Source organism: Cydia pomonella, chromosome 5 (genome assembly GCF_033807575.1).
Source record: "Cydia pomonella isolate Wapato2018A chromosome 5, ilCydPomo1, whole genome shotgun sequence".
Lineage (NCBI taxonomy): Eukaryota > Metazoa > Arthropoda > Insecta > Lepidoptera > Tortricidae > Cydia > Cydia pomonella.
The window spans coordinates 26160970-26185086 of NC_084707.1; the positions used below are offsets into that span (position 1 = coordinate 26160970).

General features: G+C 35.4%; 1 protein-coding gene across 15 annotated transcripts in view; it reads right to left on the reverse strand.

Moving 5' to 3' along the window:
- The window catches only part of LOC133518170 (voltage-dependent L-type calcium channel subunit beta-2), a 202063-nt gene that overhangs the window by 106445 nt on the left and 71501 nt on the right, over positions 1-24117 (reverse strand). The gene's annotated exons all lie outside the window — the stretch shown is intronic.

The following is a 24117-nucleotide window of genomic DNA, read 5'->3' on the forward strand; positions in this document are numbered from 1 at the left end:
AATTAAAAAAATAGATTAAAATATGAATAAGGATTTGTATCAGAAAATAATGTCGGAGGGTATTTCTGTAAATCATTAAATGAAAAATAAAATAATGGAGAACTTTTTTCTTAAATTTAGACACACACTAAATAAGTGCATGGCAAAAGAGCGTGTCATTCTCTCCTAGACAATATTAGGGACATTATTTAACAGGTAAAAACTGTTTTTAACACGCAAGGGACATTTATATGAAAATAAATATTTATATCATTCTGTCACTTTTAGTAAACAATCAACTCTCTCTTTAATAAAAAGCTACAAATGACAAATTAATCTAAAAAATATTAACTTTCTATACGAATTCAACCATTTGCTGGCAAATATATGTACTCGCACTAATCACTAATCAATGTGTAAGTAGGTCTTAATACACATATCTTGGTGTAACTACACAAGCCACAAGTCTAGCAACTACAGAAACTACAGCTTAACTGTTAAATTTTTTTAAACATAAGGTTTTTAAAACTCAAATTATGCCAACATATTTGTACCTACCTCTATTTCAACTACTCCGGTTTCTTCTGTGTCATATCAGCTAAAGTCATTCATATACAAGCGATGCAATTTTGGTAGAAAATGTATCAGCCAATTTGTATACATAAGTACTAGTTAGAAAGCAAGATGAAATTATAAATAAATATGTATTTAAAATATAATATATTGATGACTCAATGATAGTAGATGCTTCAGATGATCAAAATGGTCTTGCATAATAAACTCTAATGATAAAACATAACAAGAAAAATATATTAATATCAAAGTCATCGATTTTTTTTTGGATAGCCGTATGTACTCCATTACGCATTACCCGAATGGTCACTTTCTTATAAAAGCAATTTTAACGCGACAAGGTACTAAAACGTACCGCTATTACTCATTTTATGACTCACGACACGAACTCTAGCAAAATGCCGTTTCGCCGAAGAAAAGCGAAAGGCTCGGACAGGAAAATGTCGCATCCCACAATCTTGCATCCATATTTATTAACCCCGGAACGATCCCTCAGAAAAATACAACTCAATTATATTGATAAACAAAAACTTAATTCGACTAACGGCTATCGACGTAATTATACCAGAAACAGGTATTAAAACCAAAGTGTTATTACAGTACTCTAAACGTATCTAAATAATTACTCTAAACAAAGCGCTGCAAAAAATCTCAATGCTAGTAAAAAACGTTCGCATGCGCTCGAGACGAGCAAAAAACCACTCTTCCTTTCTTAAATTATCCTGTCACGCTCACCTATAAAATGCAATTGGTTTTAAAAATTCAAACTCGAAATTGGAACTCGTTAGAATAACGTATCGTAAACCGAAACACCACAGCTAATCAAAATTAAACTTTATCACATTCCTGGAAAGTTTACAACAGGATGAAGGTTTGGTGGTGTGCCGGGTGTCAGGTTGCGGACAATAGAGCGCATGTACCTGCGCGCAAGGTGACCGCGCGAAGGGCACGAGACTGCCCTTGCGCGCGCGCACCCTCTCCGCGTTGTTGCATTCGCATGCGCTGTCCGACACGCCATTACTGAAATGACCAGCCGTAGGGAGGGGGCGCGGTGTTTTTACTTTAGGATTATCGATAAAATAGACTCGATAGAATAGGAATCATCAGACCTTTACCGACTTTACCCAAGTGGATCAGATAAGGCACTTTCAGGGCATAAACAACTGCGATTATTGTAATGAGTCAGGTTCTTAACCAAAAGAGATAAATAAGATTTAAGCTTCCACATGCAAATATTTATATATATATTTTACAACAATTAAACAATGGTTTAAGTAGTGCGGAAAGTAATCTAGCACAGCGAAAGCAAAAATTAAAAGAACTGGCCAAATCAAAATTAGGATCTCCAATTAGGTCGTTTAGCCAGCATTTGTATACAATCTAAAAAAACAATTAAAACATAAATCAAAAATAGAAATAACTGGATAACTTAAATTAAAACTTAAAGGTCTGTAACGGGTAGCAAACAAAACAAGATAAAAAAAAATTAAAGAAAACAAAAACAAAAAGTCCTTGTGTGCTGAGGATCGAACCCAAGACAAAAATAGCGCTTAATATTTCGACCAGACATCTGAACCGCCGAACCAACAGCCCGTTTTGACAGCGGCGAATCTAGTGTTCTTATGAACGAACGTCTCGTCAGCCCCTCATTTAATTTTCTGGTCTTGATTATTATATTTGATACACGTTTAATCACCGTGTGCATAAGGGGCGTTCCTCAAAGGCTGTGAACAACATAATGACAGTATGTGAATACAAGTTACATTTATCTCGAGCGAATTGCATTCACATACTATAACAATTGCAGGCAAAAACACTTACCCCCTGTCAGGATAACGATTGTGCACTTATTTTAGCAATTACTGAACCAAAATTCAATTAGTTTACAACCAAATTGCACTAAAAACTGAATTATTTCATTGCAATTTTATCCGCGGACACAGTGACATTCACTCGCCGGACCGGATCTTTTCTCTCGCCACCCTCATTTTGTAAGAATCACCAACTGACGTGAATCAATGCGCAAAACTAGTGATCTCTAAGACCCGTAACGACATCTATCTCAAGATTGAGTAAACAATCATTACAGTATATTCTGAATATTGTAATTGACATGATGACAGTAACAAATAATCATGGAAGTACTCGTAGAGGTGTCAAAGAAACATAATTATATGTTAATTCAAACATTAGGATTATTCATATTTTCAATAAGAGTGCAAAATTCTCTAATCGGCCATTTAGACTGAAACACCAGTCAGAAACGAGCCAAAGCGTGACGTCATCATTTATTTGAGCAGCATAGACAACCTCATTGACCGTATGTTCATAAAATGTATATGTTTTTTATTTCACCATCGAACATTTAGTACGAGCAAAAAATATTATTACACGATATAAAGTAAATACTTATTTATTATTATATGTATTTGTTATTATTTGGCTGAATTGAACTATCATTGCCATGTTGGCTGTCGTAAACAGGAAAAATTAAAAAGTAAAATTGGAGCTCTTTATTTTCACTCAAAATTGACATGTATCTAAATAAAGATACATTATTTAGGTGCATGTCAATTTTGAGTGAAAATAAAGAGCTCCAGTTTTACTTTTTTAAATTGCAACCGTGTAAGAGTTTTTGTATAAAATGAGTTATATATATATATATATAGACCTTATATATTATTATAGCATATTGATCTTATTAACCGATAATTTCATAAAATATAAACATTAACTTCCTTATTCATAAAACTTAGATACCTCTTACACACCTCTGTAAAAGTTTGTATCTTTCTTACAAACAGAAATGTCAAAATGATGGATACATGGTAAGATTTGACAAATGTTTTCAGATGACGCCATAAGTCTTTAATCAAGTTACGTCATAACTTGCTATTGTAAACTCTTCATTCGCAAGTCGTCACTTTGCAAAGTACATATATCAAACGGCAAAGAAAAAAGTGAAAATTGAGAATCAATTATTTGTTAATAATTTATAACTTATACACATAAATCATTTTTATAATATACTTATTACAATAAATGAAACCTTGAAAGGCATCATAACTGTTAATTAGTGATGAGCGTTCTATTAATATGTCATAATATCAGCAATAACTGAATGACATTAACTCTGATTACATAAAATTGAAATCTGTTACGAAATCATTGAGCAGCGATAAAAAAAACATGTTAATGCGTATTACGAATGCATGATAATGGCATTTGAAACGTCTGATTATTGCAATTCTCACGTTTTCAATTTTTGACACTTTAAAATAGGAAGGTTAATTAATGAGTGATTACGCATATAGACTTACGAAGAATATAATTATTTTACATTTGGGATATTAATATTAAATTTTGCGTAGGAAATTACTTCTTAATGTGACAACTGATTAATATAATGTATCACATATTTTTAAATTTAACCAATATTCGAGTACTGGGTAAGAATAACTTAACATCAAAATGTAATGTGATGCATTCCTAAAAGACAACATAGCCTAACCTAAACTTATCATACTTCTGTACGTATTTGAAGAGCTCAAAAACAATAGGCCTAATGAAAATATTATGTGTATATTAAATACGTTGCATTTTCAGTCTTAACTACTACAGGACCAAAAATAACAACTAATAATAATAGTATTGATATAACTATTGATCTACCGTTTACCTAAGGGATTTGGTAAGATAAAAGTTATTATGGTCATCAAATTATTTAATAACTCACTAAGGTAAGTGGTGGACCTATACATATAACAGCATGATTTCTGTACGAGTCCTATTTATCGATATCGAAACATCAAAACGTATCCCATCCCTCGGGCTGTCAAAATTCGCGAGTCTGACAGCGGGGCTCGAAGCGACAGGTGCTGTTTCGGCCTAACACGAATCATACCGAATTAGGACGGCAAAAAGCTAATTATTGACCGCGGTACTGGCAACATCGATACGCTGGATGAGTAAATGGTGCAATTTACTTAACGATTGGTACCTCAATAAAATAAAGACAGGTTTGTGAATAAATATGTGCAAGTCAAATACGACTTAGTTATTTAATATACATATATTGAACTTGCCCGCAATATCGCTTGGGTAGATTGATGATTCCTGTGATAATAACTATCCTATATGAAGACATAAGAAATTTCACCTGAAGAGGAAATACCAGCAAAGCCCTTTTTCAAATTTGAGAATTTTAGGTAAATATCTCCGTCGCGATGACGGGGTCGGCTCCTAAATTATGTGTGATAAGGACAACTTAGGTGAAAAATCTCAGATATTGATGTTTCGTTCTCGACTCTTTCCTCCTCCAAAACTTAACCAATCATAACGAAATTTGGGAACGGAATGAGAAAGAAAATATATGTGTCTGACGGGTTTGATTTTTGCGTTTATTGCTGCCGATTTTGTATACTAGGCGTCTGTTTACGGCGCAATTATTTGATCGCTTTTTGAATTAACCTAGTTCTTATAATAACAAGCATAAAAAAAATCAAAACGTACAGACATTGGTAATATTGAACTCATATAAAAAAATATCTAGGGCCAAAATCCAGAGTGGAAAATGTCGATAACATTGGTATGTCTGCTCTTAATCAGTTTAGCGGATTAAGCGTGTAGAGGTACCAGACAGACGCACGTACAAAGGTATTTATGAATTTATATATAACAGGGACAGTAGTTTGACATATCTGCGTTTACAGGTAGACCGTTAAAGATTAATGCGAAATCGAATGAAAATAAAACCGAAAGTAAACTGGTCGGGTTTAATTCGAGCAATTTTGCCGGAAATGCCCGTGACTCACGGAGTCTTGAGCATTTCTCGGGAACACAGGCAGATACAGAAGTGTGAGAGGATAATTCTAGTGATTTTTATCGAGCTTAGTTTAAATTTTTCTTTTCACCGCTACCCAAACGTGTTCTAGAAGAGATCGCTGATCAAGAGATATAGATATTCAATGAATTCACAATAAACAGACCTAAAGTTAAAAAAATATATATTCTAAATTCCGGAAATTCGTCTAATTGTTTTATGAAAGCTATACTAAAACTTATTCCAGATCATAAATGTTGAATTAGGCACTTCATTCTAATGGCCATGATACAAGTTACAGAGAAATTATGTTTTAAAGCTAGCTATGGCAAAATAATGCACTACAGACGCCCTCAATTTTAATGAACTCCAACATTGATAACGGGAGATGGTCAGTACGTGGTCAGTACACTCTTAATCACAAGCAGAGGTCCATCACCTTCTAATCACTTTAAAATATCAGGATACATAATAAGTAAAAATATGATATGCATGCAATGAAAGCCAGTTTCATTTCAAATAGCCTATATATCTGTAACATTTTGATTAAAGTTAGGGTTCCCTACGGTAGATCATTTTGTCAACCTTTATTTTCAATGAACTGCAAATTTGTCAGTACACTCTTGATCGCAGTCAGACTTGTACCACCTTCTAGTCACTTCAAAACGTCAGGATAGGCTATAAAATCCAGTTTCATTTCAAATAACCTGTATCTGTAACACTTATAATAAATTACGCAAAGCAGTGGCGCTGGCGTAAACAAAACTACCCGCCCGGCACGCGGGCGCGGGCGCGGGCGGGGCCGGAAGCGACCCAGTTCTGCCTCCGCCTTTCAATCACGCTGAAAGAGTTAAGAGCGATTCATGACGGAGCTTCTGCAAGTGAAGGTTTCGCACTGGAAAATGCAACTACAGACAGTGAAATTATACATCGTTTTCTTTCCGTCAAGTTCAAGGGTGCAATCCTGAGGGCCTACCGCGAACCACGTTCGACGTGTTGCCTCTCTGTCCCACTTGTAAATTCATACGTAAGTGTGACAGGGAGGCAACACGTCGAACCTGGTTTGCGGTAGGCCCTCTGAGCTTAAATTAAGTAACTTTATCAAAGACACCGGTATTTTATATAACTCCATTCCGGAGATAATCATGAGTTTTTTTTTTCTGAGCATACTTATACTACTACGAGCATGTTCACTTGCCTGAGGGCCTGTCTGCGTATTGATTAGTGTTTAGTACACGTTTATAGATTTGCTACTAAATGTAGGTAAGAACTATCTCGAGATCCGAGATTCGGTTCGGACGATTATATGCGTTCATGACCCACAAATGGTTTAGCCGGAAGATCAGCGCTGACTTTTGGGTTAGCAGCTTTTGACGTTTGGGTTTATGCTGAGGCGGGACTAATACTCGTATGTGGTAAACTATTCATTTATTCTATGTTTAAAAATTTCTTTTGTTAAACTATACTTTATATGTTACAGTTTATTATGAATCAATGCGATGATTTCTGATTTTTGAAATGACAATGATATAATGTCAGTTTTCAATTGTTTAGTTGAATTAAATATAATGTCCGTGTTACAACAACGCTATATGTAACATTTAATTACTTTCTATATACCGGGTGTTTCCTGTAACACGAGCAAATAATTAAACCATATATTGTACTCCTAAAACAATATAACTTTTGATTAACAACTTTTTAAAATTATGAAATCTTAAGATTTTATCTTTTTCATACAAATTAAATATTATTTTCAATGTACGCTGACATCAGTGTGTTTGACGTTGCTTGTCACGCTTTAAACGTAACAAAATTCGCAATACATTGCGTCTTAGAATTAACTTGAATGTGTAATAAAAATTAAAACATAAGTTATTTTCAAAAGTTGCTGAACAAATGTTGGTGAGTTTGAGGAGTACAGCCTACAGTTTAATTTATTGCTCGTGTTACAGGAAACACCCGGTATATAAAAAAAGAAAATTAGCATTTCCATTCAGTTACCTTAAACGTACTTAGGTACGCATACTCCGAAGTTAACGGAATTCAATACAAACACGGTGTAACAGGGTGTAAATTTGACAAAATTTATTATGTGGCCAATCCCTCAATCGAATAAAAAAATTGACTCTTCCATAGAAAATATCAACGTCAGACCAGCTGAAGTATATGAAACAGCCAATTTTTTTTTAATTATTTCGGGTTTGGTCCCTTAGTAAAATTTTGCTCAGTATGACCTATATTTTCACATCGTAAATTATTGGAGGTGACTACATTTACACCCTGTACATATTTATGTACTTACGTTTGCAGTATTACACGTTAAGTTTATTTTTACTGTGATGTGCCGTCGGAAAAGTTCACAAATCGCGAAATTTCTCTTAGGAAAATTGCGGCAATTTCTCATATTTTTGCCTAGGTATTACCTATTGAAAGTTTCCTTGTTCGACTTGTCTTTCACGTTGAACAAGGAAATATTCAGTTCCTTTGTTCCATATGTTTTTTTTCAAAAATTTCCAAGAACGTCTAACTTTTTTAAAACCGCGCCTGCACAACTATAATTTTGCATATCTTTTTAGTGTCAGTAATTTACTTACCATTGCTGTGTAATTTTCATGTAACTGTAAATTTAATGTTTTATTGACATATGAAAGAGTCTTTCAGGATAAAGGCTACTTAGCAGTGCGAAAAAGTTATGCAATTTTTTAATGATTTCGGTTTCTAATTGACTTTTAGATATATTTTGAGCAGTCAAAATAATACAACTACTACTAATAGTGTAATGTAAAACGCTACTGTTTGAAAGTAACTGAAATTATCGATGGAGGGAAATATAAATAACTTCACAGGTGTATTAGAAACATTAGAAATATAAAGGCTTCGCTATAAAACAAACACGTTGGAATTCAAATACCAACTGCTCCATTCGATCTTCGTTTGTTTTATGTTAATAACCGTGCAAAGTAGAAACTGCACAAACAGTCGGCAGGTGCGTGCAGGCATGCCGCGGATAAATCATTTTTTGCCGAAAACGAAGTAGCGTTCCTCAGCTTAGCAAATCACTTGCGATCCTTTTGAGGGGGTTGAAATATAACTGCGCTAAATATACAGGTAATAAAATAAAATAAAAATATATTATTGTCTAACAATGGGGCCCAATATATTACGATAAACGAAAAAAAAATTTTCAATCAATCTCTACCACATCAACATAAGAAATGTATAGATTAACCCGTCAATACTACATTTTATTTTATTGTAACATGTGATGATATTTCAGAATAAGCGCGCAATATTTGACACGCTCTTATGGCTCAGTCGTGTAATGGCTCCTCTTCACGATGGCCCAGCGCTGGGCCAGCGAGATGGCCATGCGATGGCTGACACGCCACTACACGATGGCGACATTCAGTTGCGATCTATTCGTTTTCCAAGATGGACGTGGGAGCATTAGCCGCTGCAGCAATTTATTTATACGCCATGTACCAACGTTTTAATTGCTCGTTTAAAGGTATAAGATATTTATTTATTTAAATTGTGAATGTACTGTATATACAGATGTCTGCGTAATGTATAAGTAATTTTCCTAATCCTCTTATTAATTCGTGCACTATTTGTTATAAAAACATTTTTTTTTAATATCCTGCTACCTTATTTCTATAGTTTTGGTCTTTATGTTTGGGGTTCCATGTTACGCTTTCTCCCCGATATAACTCTAAAAACTTTATTCTTTCGTGATGCGGCCACATACTCGTCATTTTTAATCAAAATAATACACAGCACGAACGTCCTCACTCGACCGCGTTCGAGCACGCACTGAGGGATGGGCCACGTGTAGATGCGGACAGCCATCGCTGGTCCACTGCCTTTGATGTGCGGACGAAAAACCGACACCGCGGCCATCCCACCGCCATCCCGCGCGCCATAAGCCATCCGACACCACTACCCTCTCTACACGCAGGCCCAGCTTAGTGGACCACTATGATGGTCCATCGTGTAGAGGAGCCATAATCGGCATCGACTATTCCACGTGTCTTTTTTATACTACATTGGTGGCAAACAAGCTTACGGTCTGCCTAATGGTAAGCAGTCTCCAAAGTATATGATCGCCTGCAACTCCAGTGCTGTTACATGCACGTTAGCCGATTCTAACACTACACCTTTGTTGAACTCTGTCAATCTTAGTAACCGGCAGGATCATAACATTATGAGTGTCATTTGGCTGTAGTTTTCTGTAAGGTGGAGGTACTTCCCCAGTTGGGCTTTGCTCTTGATCTGGATTGACATCCGCTGTGCTGTGCCCTACCACGGAAAGCGAGATGACATTCACAATGAACCTATCTCTCTTAATGCATGGTTATATACAAATTGGTATATATAACACGTACTATAGCAACACTACAGTATAGTTCAGACCATAAAACGTACGACGCACGCTAAAATTACCCCGGCGGTGTTTAAAAGCCTACAAAACATTCGTGCCCACCCCTCACCCCTCCGAGTGGCAGTTAATCGTAAAAGTTACCCTATTAAACGTTTACAGCCTTCTAAAACTTTACGCAGTGTTAGTGCTGCGCCAACCCAAAACCAGAAAGACGTAACTTTATGATTTTGAGTATTTAGGTACCGCTTTTGGGCTTTGAGTATAATAGCGGTAAAAAACGTGGTATAAAGCTTACGGCCGCCGAATATTTGGAAGTTACCGCTTGGGATAATAATATGTGGGCTGAATTATTGTTTTAGTGGCAGTGGGTTACTGAGAAGAGTCGTTTTGAATTTGAAAATCGTTTGAACTGAGGGCAGGTAATGCGAGCGTCGGCATTGATCGTATACATATGTTTATTGATTACTATAGGCAATTTAGGTTCTTACAGATTGAGGATCTTTGACTTAAGAATGTTTTAAACTGTTTCCATTTTAATATTTTCTGAAATGGGAATTGTTCATTTTAGATTCCTCGTGTGACTGACGAAGAGCTTTATATATATAGGCCAAGGGTCGGTCAAGTACCTTCAAAGTTTTAAGCCCCAAAAACTTGCATACAATATTCAAAACAATGCTACCTCCAGAGTACAATGAATTCAGTCGATAGACCGAGTACCACAATCGCATGCAAGTTCTTTACTATCTAAATGGGGTTTTAGTACTAAATTACTCAAAACTCAAAAAAAAATCAATATGTGACTCATACTCTATGATAATTTAAACATGTAAAGCATATGATTCTTATTGTTATTTAAATGTCAATATACTAGGTACGAATCATATTTTTGTAAATAATTACTCAACATCAAACTTACACCAATTGATGGCGAATTCGAATCATCAGCCTCCGGTCAAAATCAGTCATAAATTGAAGCAATCTCGACAAAACAGGTACTCATTTCCATCAACCGCCGATCTCGGATCCATTAAAATCACGTAAATAACACTAATTAAATGATACCGATATACTGGTACCGACGTACACTTATCTAAGCTCTAGACATTTATTTTTATTAGCGGTACCCAAAAATTGTTTGGGATTGGTGCTATAACTGGCTGCGAAAATGCTTAACAGAAAAAAGTCTGAAGTACGCAACCTGTTTCAATATTATTCCCCCTTATGATTTTGAAACTTAAGTGTATGCTTTTTAGATGAATAAGGTTACAAGTTGTTAGAGAATTTAATCCGTCTAGCTCTTTATTTAAAAATGATTAAATTACTATGAAAAAGGTAGCAATTTAGTGAACAGTTAACTTGTTATAAGCCGTTTTGGAGTGGGGCGAGAGGGACCGGGAACCAAGGCCGCCCGGTCGGCAATGTGACCCAATGCGCTACATTTGTTACGTGCGCATTTTGAGTTTCGAGGTCCCCATTGTTTTGTGAAGTTGGTTATAAAACTTTGCTATTCTTGTGGTTTCTACTACATTGTATTTGTGTTATATTTTGTTTGAAGAGTTTTAGGACTACTGTAATGTGTAGTTACAATTAACTTTACTACCTGCATAGATAATTAAATTGCTCGATAACATTTTTTTCAATTTAAACTCTAATTAGGTAATTGACATAGGTAATAAAGTTGTACAAATAGACATATATGATTTTTTTTTTGTAGTTAGTGTGTATTATTAACAAGACACCGCAGGAAGATTTCATTGCGGACTGATACGATACGAAGAAATGTTAAACTAAACACAAAATTGTTCTTGGTACAATTCTATAAACTTTGTTTATATTTATATTTTATTAAATTTATAACTAAGTTAAACTATAGGCAGTTTAATTGATATCGTTTTCTATTTCTACTAAGCAACGTAATAACAAATTCCTAGCACAACAAACCATATCTTATAATGCCCAATATAAATTCTCATCGCAATCATATCAAAAAAATAAAAATAAAATATGATTTCCGCTACAATGGTCCAATAATAATTCCACACCCCGCCTCTACCTGCTAAGAGTCAAAAATCAAAGCCGTCTCAAGAAATAAAACGTCACAAACAATCCCTAAGAATAAATATAATCCCCATTAGTGCACTTCGCGAACGACCCCTATTTACTCTGTCTCGCTTGCACCCCGACAAAAAACTAGTACCTACGCGAGACGCGCAATCCGTTGCATTCCATACCCTGCATTAAACAAAATTAAAACCCCATTTGATTGTGTAAGAAGTAGCTCTATCAGAATGCAGTAAGAATCAAGTGAGACGCATAAGTAAAGCGGCTTATTTTTTTTTCTCGCCAAGTGCGAAGGGTCTGGGCAATTCGGCCAGCCCTGATACCCGTATATAACAATAACAAGTTGGGTCGGATTCGGATTTAGAACGCATGGCGATTATGTATGACATACGATTTAGACAGCTTTTGAAATTTAAAATTAGAATGCGGTTTTCTTTTTCAGGAGTTGACAGGTGAGTGGTCAGCGTCTTTAGTAATCTTTCAAATCTGATCAGATAAAATTCTTAAGTTTTTATGCGATCAAAATTTTATTCAAGTAGCAAAATGAGCATCACCAAGAAAACAAATTAACTGACGATATTTAATTAAATCGTCACTCAAGTATATTGATTGGATAGTAAACCTTATGAGAATGGTAATCTTTGATCGAACATTTTTGGAGACACAAATCCATTACGATAATTAGGTAATTTATTCCCACGAACAAAATAATGTCAACATAAACCGATCTTACCTTGTTTCGACAATTTCAAACGAGATCTTCGCTGTACCGTTAAGAGATAAACATTTAGAAATGTAGAAGTTAGGGATGTGCTAGGCAATCGAAAGTTTTATTATTCGATACATTCACTACCTACTTATGTAATATTTTTATTTTTTAGGTAAATTTTTGGACGAAACTTCGAATGTTCACTGTTATGTCAATAAAAATTAATATGGCATACACACGGTTCTAAATAATATTATACATTAAGAAAGGAACTACTACATATCGAATGAAATGTAGGTACGATAAAGACATGAATTTTATGAGTACAGCATTCAAACAAAGGAGGTAAGTAACGAAATGATAGCCGCCAGAGTTATAGATACAAAGTTACGCTTGCCAGCCACGTGAGATAAAGACACACTGGACTGACACGTCTGCTAGTGAAATCGTAAATGACGCTAGAGAACATCTTCCGACGTCGTTATTGTAAATAAATAGGAAAATTTGATTAGGAAAAGAAATCCATTTTGGTAAATGGCTACAGAGATTTGCATTTTTGCTCTCCTGCAACTTAAGTTGCGTAACTAAAGGTGACAATTGCTATTAAGTATCTGAACAAATATCCTAATGATCAATGTTTCTTCACCATGAACCACTATCTCTCTTGCTTAAGACTTTAGATTGCTAGAGAATACTTATGCCGAATTTAGGTAAAATATGGTTAATTAACCATCCTCTCCCTCTCCTCTTGGAGTAGGTTATTCCACATTTCACCATAGAAATTGAATAAACATCGATCACGGACGTCAAAGCTGGCGCATCACTAGAAGAAGCAGCAGATTTGCGCGGGCGCACATATCCATAACTACTTGAACTCTGCGGCTAATGGTCGATATTTACATAAAAACGCGATAATATCTACAATTGCCGGCGCGACGTCGCTCGTGGAAATATACACGACACCCATTTCTAGCATATTCACCTTAGCTTTTTACAGCAAGATACATTGTGAATGCTTAGCTCATTATTAGAATAAAACATTACTGGTTTTTAAAACGTTTATTACGTACCTTACCTACCTTTTTTCTGAGATATATGTTTATTTATAATACGGTCATGTAATTTATATGCAAATATAATGATGTATCAAATTAAAATTTTTATCACGCAAAAATAAATTGTACATAATCTAAACTTTTATAGAATAAGTCTCAATTCGTCAGTACACTTAAAAATCTGTATCATTGAAAAAAATGTGATGAACATAAGTTACTGCAGTTCAAATTTGAGTTGCAGTGCAAAGATACTAGATTGAATTCAAAGTAATGATGAAATGTACTATAGTAGTAAATAAACAATTTAAGTATATTTATTGTGTGAGATAAGTTATACATATTCTTATCGATTTGACAGGTATGATATCAAACAAAACTTCAATATGTCAATTGTTCCAAAAAATGGCTCTGTGCCTAGATGACGCCATAGCGATTATCCGTTTGAGATAAGCGAATAAAATATTCAATGTTTAATGTTTCCAATTACATTACCTGATTCACGTCGGTATTTCCGTGATTGTGGCCACATTGAGCAATACACGTTTTAACATAACGATAATTGTGAAGATCCAACATAAATGTGAATAAGTAATGTGTTATAAGTAACTTTAACCGTTAACTGAGTACGTTGTATCTGTCATAGACTCATAGCGACGCAAAGAGATTCAGAACGGAAATGACTCGTGTGTTCACGCATTCACGAATGAAACAGATTCTACCGAAATAAAAATGTAATAATGTTCACAGGAATTTAGTGTTTGTGAAAACAAAGTGTAATTAAAAAAACAATACACAGTTAAAAATCAAAGTAATAAATATAGAAATGTAAAATGCAAAATGATGTCGAGAAAATAAAAGCGGCCTAGAATCTGCGCCAGTGATTCTGAAGCACTCGGCCTTTAGAGTGCTTCAGATGGCTGCTGTTTTGGTGGCAATTGCTTTAAAGATTAAAATATAAATGAAAATAAAAAAAAAACGCTAGAAAAAATGTATAGATAGGTAAGGTGAGGTAGGGGATGTGCGCCATGCCGTCTAAGTGCGCCTACCTTGAATATATCGAAAACTGCTTATATACTACTAATATTACTAGTATTCTACAACACATAGACTCTAAGAGTGTTAGACGGCATGGCGCACTTCCCCTACCTCACCTTATATCAATGTCAATAGGTACTCGTATTTCCGACGCCATAAATCTTTCTAAAGTCTTTAGCCAGAACAGGAAGAGTAGTTATTCGATAATGTAGGAGTAATAACCTAAATCGCAAGGTGCAATATGGTCATAACGACGTACCATATGCTTACGACACATCACACTGTGCCACGCTCTTGAAAAACCTCTCTCTTGCTCTTGATTTAATCTCACATTAGAAAAAACAAATTTAAATAAGTATCTAAACTACGTCATGCACTAATGTCACCGGCCACACACTATTAAAAAGAAAAGTACAGTTACAACGTTAGCCATGTAGCTTCTTTAACATATTAGAAAATTCTAAGAACAAAATAATTGGTTGTTAAATGCGAAACGTTTTATGTTTTCATATAAATCTGTGCTCGCTTCCGGTGCTTCATTAATTTGGATTTAATTTTAAAAAGTATCTTTATCGGTCGTATTAGCATACCGGGCGCGGCCGTGCAATATTGAGCTTACTTTTACGTAAGCAGACTAGTTTGAAGTCAATTAGACCAGTTTGGGTTTTATTGTTTTATCCTAGATTCTTCGTACGCTTTCTTTACTGCCTATTAGACTTGCTTTTATAGCTCAGCTTGGTATATTATGAGATTCTGACCAGGGGTCAGACAATAGTTGCAGGTCAAAATTCGACACGGCATTCTTGATGAGCTTCCGCTCTGAAAATTTTAGGGTTTTCAACTTTTTTCTATTTACGGGCATTTTCAGTAAAAAATGTAAGTACAACGTTTTTCGAAAAAGTAAATGGTAGTTACCTACACTTTTTTTCTGAAATAACTGGCTAGAATAAATCGGACCCGACACCTTTATATGCTAAGAAACCTCTAGCAAAAATCTGTAATAACTACCCTAACTCCTAAAGTCATAAAAACGCATCCCTCAAAAAGATTCTAACCTAAAATTAGAATAAAAAGCGTTGTAAGTTAAAGTTTTTTTTCTGCCAGGAGCAATGCTGGCCGCATAGACAATGGACGCCATTATGGCGGACAGTGCGCTCATTACCGGCTTTTTGCGTTTGGATTTGGAACGGGCATTGTTCGGCGTCTACCTGTGCCAGTGTGAAATAATCGCTTCAATTAAATCGACCGTTAAACTGCAATGTGTGAGTAAATATTCACGTATCTTATTTATGGAAAAAATATCAATTTTCATCTGAAAATATCCAAAAACTATGTAACACTGTATTTTATGCAACAGCTACCCCATATAAAAATGAACTTGTCATAGGAAACATCATACGACGCGGTAGGTATTTACTATTTACACCTAGTACCTACCTATTCCGTTTCAATTAGAAAAGTTCCAAGGCAACGAACTCAATAAGTAAGATCAAAAATCAATTGATCAAATTCTTAATAAAACCAAAATATCCAAGTGCATATTTAAACAAAAAATACCTAAGGTACTTAAAGCCGATACAAAAACAACAATAGCCCAGCATCCAAGATAACCCTAAAGCATTTACAACCATTATAATACGTCGCGTTAAAAAATAATGCCGCATTAAATCCCCACACACACATGCAATGTAATAAGATAAATTCCATATATAAATTCGGTCGGGTCGTGTTTTTTTGGTGTCAATTAAAAATTACCGACTGGCAGGTACTCGACAATGCTGGCCCACGCAAACTCCAATGAAAAAAGGTCTTAAATCTGTATGATGGACATAGAGAGTTACAACTTTTGGTTTGTAAGGGGAAGGATGCTGTCTCTGTCTAGTTGCATTTGGAGCTTGTTCGATTATAGAAACAATCGTTTTCGTTTGGTATATATTGGAGGCCGGTATGGTAATGTATTGTGGAAAGTTTTAGATAGCTTATTATGATATTATTTGTATAATCTCTATGATATAGGAGAGAGATAACGGGTTAATAAGGTTGTTAAAATAAAAATCAACGTAATTGTATGTCATTTTTTTACTTATCTATTACCATAACTTAGTGTAAGTTGATGTCAATTAAAGCTTCTATTAAGTACCTGTTAAATTGAAAAATAACGCAACTACACCCAAGTTTTCAAGGCTCTTCAAGATAACCTGGACGCCATTCATTTATTACGTAGGATGATTTGAGAAAGGAGGGGGATCGACCATAACATATATGTTTTTACACGGAATGGAGTTTAGGTAGTTCTTACGTAAGATCCCAACAATGCGTGAAGTTAAGATTATACTTTGAAAAAGCGCGGGATCCGAGCGAGTGCCGATAAAAAAAAAAATATAACCAAAGTTGATTATTACCAGATAGTACAAATTGTTAGTACAGTCAGTATCAAAAGTAGCGGATGAAACAACGCGCCAAAAGAATCTGAAATTCCGGATAACTTTTCCAAAAATAGTTGAATTTCTAAAATTCCAGTTTAAAAGTATATCTTTTACAGTGTTAGTTGTTCTATATTAAAGACATCACTTTTTGTTAAGCCGTTACAGAATGGTAGATACTTATGAAGAGTTATTTGATCCGCTACTTTTGATGCTGACTGTACAAAGGTACCTTTGTAGGTAAAAATAAACGTTATAAAAATAGTTTATGTGAAAATTAAAAATCAAACGTGTAGGTACTCATTCATTTTTTCGTTTAGATACTTACGTAATAAATATTAAATGGGGGGGGGGGATCGGCCTATTATTATTTTTTCTTATAAAGAGGGGGTCAAAAACTGGCAAAAATCGTCTTACTTAATATATGAATGGCGCCCAGTAAGGTGATTAGACAGATTATAGAAAACACTCCTATAATGGAACAGGCACCAGTAATGGAATGGTATAGACAAATCCTGTAAAACAAGTATTTACCATCAGTTTTTAAATGCTGGCAACATTTTACCATAAACAAGAGCCAAAGAGCTGCTTAAGTTTAATTTTTCATTGATATTTGTTATTTTGAAAATTAATGGCGCCATACATTCCATGACTGGAGCAAAAAAATCATAGTTTTAATTGGTTAATAATATTGAAACCAATTGCAGTAGCTTTCATTAAATACATAGAAAACATAAAGGAAGAATTGGATATTCAACTTTTAAAGCGTAAAGCGGTAGAAATTGAACAGGTGTCGGTGAAATATCAAAAACACTCAAAATTTTCTCTTATATGTTCCATGATTGGTTCTGTTAACATAGTGGATATCTTTTATGATTCTAATTTAGCCGTCGCGACAACTTATTCAGCGCCTTCAGTGGCGGCTAAATTGATTGTTAAGAAGAGATAATATATGTCACAGTGGCGTTACATATCCTATGAATTTTACTTAACAACTTTTTTCGTTAATTAGAGGACGAGTCATGGAAAACGATATTTAACTAACTTATAGTAGGAGGTTTCGATTTCCCACTCATACTTACACAAACTTTCGTTAAAGCTAAACGATACGATCTAACTTACCCGGTTTGCTAAAGTTTTGTAACTAAATTTGATTTTAATAAACTCACAAAAATATTCCCTAATTGAAAACCACGTCAACCCGCCACGCTCCCAAAGTCATACATCTCCCGCGGGTACCTGCATACGAAGGCAATTAGCGGCGGTACCTGCGCACGAGCATGTGTGCGTGCGCCGCTCGAATGCGTGTGTGCGTGCGCGTGGCACTTGCGCAAACACGGCCCTACTGATAAATCCTCTAATGGAATGAAGTTACAGCGTTATTCGATGCATTAAATTACGTTACTTGTTTTTTTTTTGTTTTACATAAACGTAAATTAAAAACAGCTTGAGTTTTAGATAGTAACTGTGTCTTAAATAAAATAGGTTAGACTTTAAATTTAAAGCTTCATTAAAATGTATGTAGTGCACTATTATTTTAAGAGAAATGTTTTTTTTTTTGTTTTTGAATCTCTGGACTCTAGAGGGGTACGCGCCTAAAAGCTTTGCATCAATATCTTTCAAATCACCACCTCCATACAAACGATTACAACGCTATTCAAACGTTAACTTATAACACAACAAACGCTCAGTAAATCCTGTCAAATTGACCAAAAGGAAAGTGCTCGCAGCGTGAGCATTGTGCGCAAAAAAGGCAATGCAAAAAAGAAAAACAGAAGCTTTGCCGCCGCCGTACATACCATAGCATACACTCTAACCAATAATATACCCTATTACGAGGACATACGGTCTTCTAACGGTCATTGATTGTTTTCGTACAGACGGGACATATGGCCAGTCGTAATGGGCAATTAAAATGTCTGAACAATTTTTTGACCGCCATGACTTGAAGGACAGAAGTCTACATACGTACCGAACTTTAATAACCATTTGGACAACACCGCGTTCTTTCACGAAGACACTAAGCTCATAAGATACAAACTTGTATCCTTCTCACTTAAGAATAAATAAAAATTCCGTCTCATATTTCATTTATTATACAAAGTAAGCCGATGACTTTGTGATATGATACAAAGTTTAGCAAACTACTGAAGGTGACCATTCCATTTTTATCACAAATTCGTGGTTAGTCCTATAGGGAAATTTGTTTGGTATGACCATCAATTCAATTCAATTCAATTATTTATTCATAAAATTTACATCTTATACGTCAGACGTCACTATATATTTACAGGTTACATGTATAATATACATAATAGATTTAATAATTTTGCCGCAATTAGGGCGTTCCGGATCCGGCCCTGAGCATGGGCTTATTTACTTCTCCAGTTTATAATTTATGCTGCATTTCCAATTACTGTGTATACATTTACACTACGTCTTTATACATTTACAATTTATTGTATTTATTTAACATTGCTACATATTTGTTACAAGAAAAAATCGTCGATGGTGTACAAAGCGTCTTTAACTAGCTTTGTTTTCATTTGTCGTAAGTACAAATGAAGCGTAACTCGAGGCCTGCTTAATTGCCGTAGGAATCTTATTATAAACTTTCGGGCCAATGAAGGCAAGACATTTTTGACATTCAGTATCACTACCCCAAAATCACCCAGTATAGGTAGTTCACCTACACCCATAGTACAATTCTCATCCAGTCTCCATTTTGTAATGATCACTAGGTTTATTCAAATCTGACTTCCTATGTTGCTATATATAAATTCTGAAAGTTTCTAAATTGGCAAACATCATTGGTAATTTTTCTAAAACCTGAGCAGGTATATCAGATTACTCGCAAACTTTTTACCGGTGAAGCTATCGCCACTTTCAACTTTTTCTAATTAAAAGGTAATGTCTGTGACCGTAATCTCCACCACCCGCAGCGTTCGCTCAAATCCACAGTTGCAATTACCGCCCTCACCCAAAAATTTATGCGAATCCAAATAACAGGGCGCCAACTCTGATTTACGAGTCATTCTTAGAAAAACTCAGGTAAAAAACTTACTTGTTTTAATCGCGTGCAGTCATGATTCATTTATAGAGTAATACACACGACTAGACGCGAAAAAAATCAAGACTTATTGAAGGCCATACGCGGCGTGGCTTGCGGCAATTAAAAATAATTAGGGAGCAAGATGGCGGGTTCTCGGAAGGATCGGTACATTTACATACGTTCTAAGTATACGGAACACGATTAGGGACACTAGTGATTGAAAAGGGTAAACGGCCAGTATTAATTTCGAGTTATTTGGGGCTCTAAAGTTTTTATTTATTTTCCGTACTTAAACGAGTTTGTGGTCATTATGCTATAAAATCTAATGAAGTTATTTAAATGATTGCAATTGAAACATTATAAATACATTGCGATGAGAATTATGATATGACGGCTATCTGAAAAACTACGCAACTCTAAAGCGTCTTCTTAAACGCATCCTCTTAGTCTTAGCCTTCTTTTGAGTGACATAATATTACGTGGTTTGCATTTAAACTGTAGTAACATTCTATAAACCTTCCTGGTTTTTAAGCCTTTTTTCCCTCGGCCGGCGAAATGGGCCATTTCTTTTTAGCCCGCGCGTCAGTCGGCCAGTAGGTCGGGCGCTGCATTCTGCAATTTCAAACTGGTCGGTTCATTCACAGTCTTTATATGCGCTGAATTTTCCTCTTCCACCCTCCCACACCCAAACGCCGTATGTTCCTTCTACTGAAGCGCAAATTTAAACCTAACCCCGTTCATTATAAGTTGCAAGTTTATAAAAAATGAGGATAAATCGTAGTAAATTTCCTGGTAAAATAATGACGCAGCTGCAAATTGGATTGCGTGAAAGTATACCAAAACGTGGGAATTTAACGCGCAATTTTTTAATATTATGCACTTCAGTAGCATATATGAATCATACGTATTAAGCTTTTACTATTACCGCATTTCATTTTCACTCTTAATGTGAAACAACCGGATAGGTATCAACGTAGCTTCACCAAATATTTATAGACAAGTGTAGCTTACAAGACGAATGAAGCTAAACACTTGGAAGTAGGTTCCTATTTTATAACCTATTAGGATCAAGAAAATACCCAATCGAAGAGAGTACCTAATAATCAGACTAAAGTTATGATACTAAAAACGGAATCTTTTTTTCATATGAACACGGGAAAGTGAATAGATAATATTCAGAAGAATAAATTCATAATCCACGACTTCATCGTATTTGTTAGAGAAAATACAACGAATATGCCATTTCATTTGACTTGGAGGTGAATTCTAATTGAACAATTTGTTATGATTGATTTAAAACTCGTTGTGATACGACATTGACGATATAGTTGTGTCAAGAGTACTCCTAATGTGGTGGATTCGGAATAATATATAGAAAAATTTACTTATTCGAAGCGGCGAAAAAGAAGATATTTCCTTTTTCGCCAATATCTGCAAACGTAATAATATTGAAGAAATCTAAACAATTTTCCACCATGTTGAACTAATCATCTTGGTGAATGGCGCGCATCTCTCGCGCGACTTTCGCTTCATTCCGCACGCACCAATCAGCATGAGCGATCGTCTAGGTCGTATCAAAACTCGAACAAAACCGTATCAAGTTGTGACATCGAAATCCGGCTCCTGGAAGCACATCATCTCATCATTATAAACTCTATCAAACTTTTTCCAGAAGCAGCCACAACGAGAAACTATGCAAGTCCACACAAAACAAAAGAATCTCGCTCCATCGGCAAGAACAAAACAATGCCATTTGTTGCACCACGATCAAAGCCTGTTCATGTGTTTATCCATCGATTGGTACACAAGTTTGCACATGAAAGACGTCTAAGTCTTTGATGTAGTCTAGTCTAGTCCTGTGTGCAGTGGATGCACGCTATAATTGTGCCGCCGGGCAACGAGTGTAGCCGAGAGTGAAGGATTTGCCGATGGTTGGCTATAGCTGACATCTATTTTATACCTTGACGATCCGTTTAGGACTTGAGACTGAAGAGTAGAAACTAATCGAGTAGACATGGACCCTTGCATGCTCCAACGATCCTGATGATATATACGGTTACTTACCTATATGTATGTACTTACCTACATTTTAATGATAGGAATCATGTTAAGTTATAATAACTATAAGTACGAGTAAGTTTACTTCGGTACCTACCTATAAGGATAATTACATAACTACTCATGGCAAATTATAACTTTTCACTTCAGCAGTTCGAACAAGCCTACTTTCGTCACCCCGGGGAGTGACGAAAGTGCGACTTTCCTCACTCCAGGGAGTGAGACAAGCTTTCGTCATAATGATGATGCCTTTCATTTATGAATGTAAATAAATGTGGTTAACTTTACTTGATGTTGAACCTTTAATATGTTCTCACTAATGAGGTGAAAAGTTGTATGTGTCACACGAGAGCAAAGTTATTTTACATCTCGTGTTTTTGAGTCCCTCGCTACGCTCAAGATTCTAACTTAGAATTATAGAATCTTTCGCTTACTCAGGACTCAAAATGAAAACATTGCGAAACTATAAAGGACCCTAAAACATATTTTTTTTATGGTAGAGGAGGCAAACGAGCAGACGGATCACCTGATGGTAAGCGATTACCGCCGCCCGTGGACACCTGCAACACCAGAGGGGTTGTAAGTGCGTTGCGGGCCTTTAAGATGGGAGTACGCTCTTTCTTTGAAGGTGAAATAACGAATTATACGAGTTATGGCGATTATATCCATAAATTTAAAGGGTTTTAATCATACCAAACAAACTGGGTAAGTATTTATATCGTTTATTACTTACGAACCTTCAAGAAAAGAGCGCCATACCATCTTAAAGGTCAGCAACTCACTAGCAACCCCTATAGTGTTGTGGGTGTCCATGGGCGACGGTAATCGCTTACCATCAGGTGATTCGTCTACTCGTTTGTCTCCTATACCTATCATAAAATAAACATTGCAATATAAGTACTAGACTTAAATCAACCGGGATATAAACCGTGATTACCTTTTATATAGTTTTTGAGCTCCCGATATTTACCCGTGAACCATGCATGTAACTGCGTTGAAATATCGGAAGCTCAAAACAATATAAAAGGTAATCACGGTTTATATCCCGGTCGATTTAAGTGTAGTTAAACTAACCGTGAATCATTCAAAACTGTCTTTGCAATATACACCCACCTAACCCTTTGTTATACTAAAGACTATATTACAAACGACGCAATTATTCGTATCGCAGTTTCAATTGAGTTCATTCGAAAAGCAATACAATAACTATACTATTACTTCGGTTGGTATAATCCGAACTTTTTTTACTAAACATCACGTGAAGTCGCGGATGCACAGTATACATAAATTTATTTAAGACAGTACCATAACGACATCATGTTTTGGTAGCAAATATCGCACGCGTATTCTGATTTTAAAAACAGTTTATGAATTAGATCTAGATTAGTTAAGGATCGGATCTGTCAGTGTCAAAAGTGATATTTCTAGGACCAAAAACGTCACTTTTGACACTGACAGATCCGACCCATAACTAATCCAGATCTAATCCGTTACCTGTTATTAAAATCAGAATACGCCTGTATGGCTTATTCATACTTGGCCATTACTGCAATTGTACGTACTACTCGTTTTTACGTTTCTAAGATAGTGAATTGCTGTAGGTATTAGTTAAAGTTCGTTCAGTATTTACAGTTAAACAGAATAGATATTTTACGCCTTATTCATACGTGAACTACAAGCCTCAATTTGTTGATTTATGTTTTATCTTTTTCTTAAAAATACACAAGTCTAAATTAAATGACAGACAGACTATTATTAGCTAAATTGAGGCTTGGGAGCGCGTTTATGAATAAGGAGGCGATTGATATTTATTCTGGACAACAACTTAAATCTACTGTTTGAGAGATGTCGTAATTTTTACAAGTTTTCATATTCTTAAAATATACCATATAATTATGGCTGTTGTTTTTTTATGCAAGGTTAAGCTTACTATTTTTATAGCTACCACAATTGCTACCAACTGAGA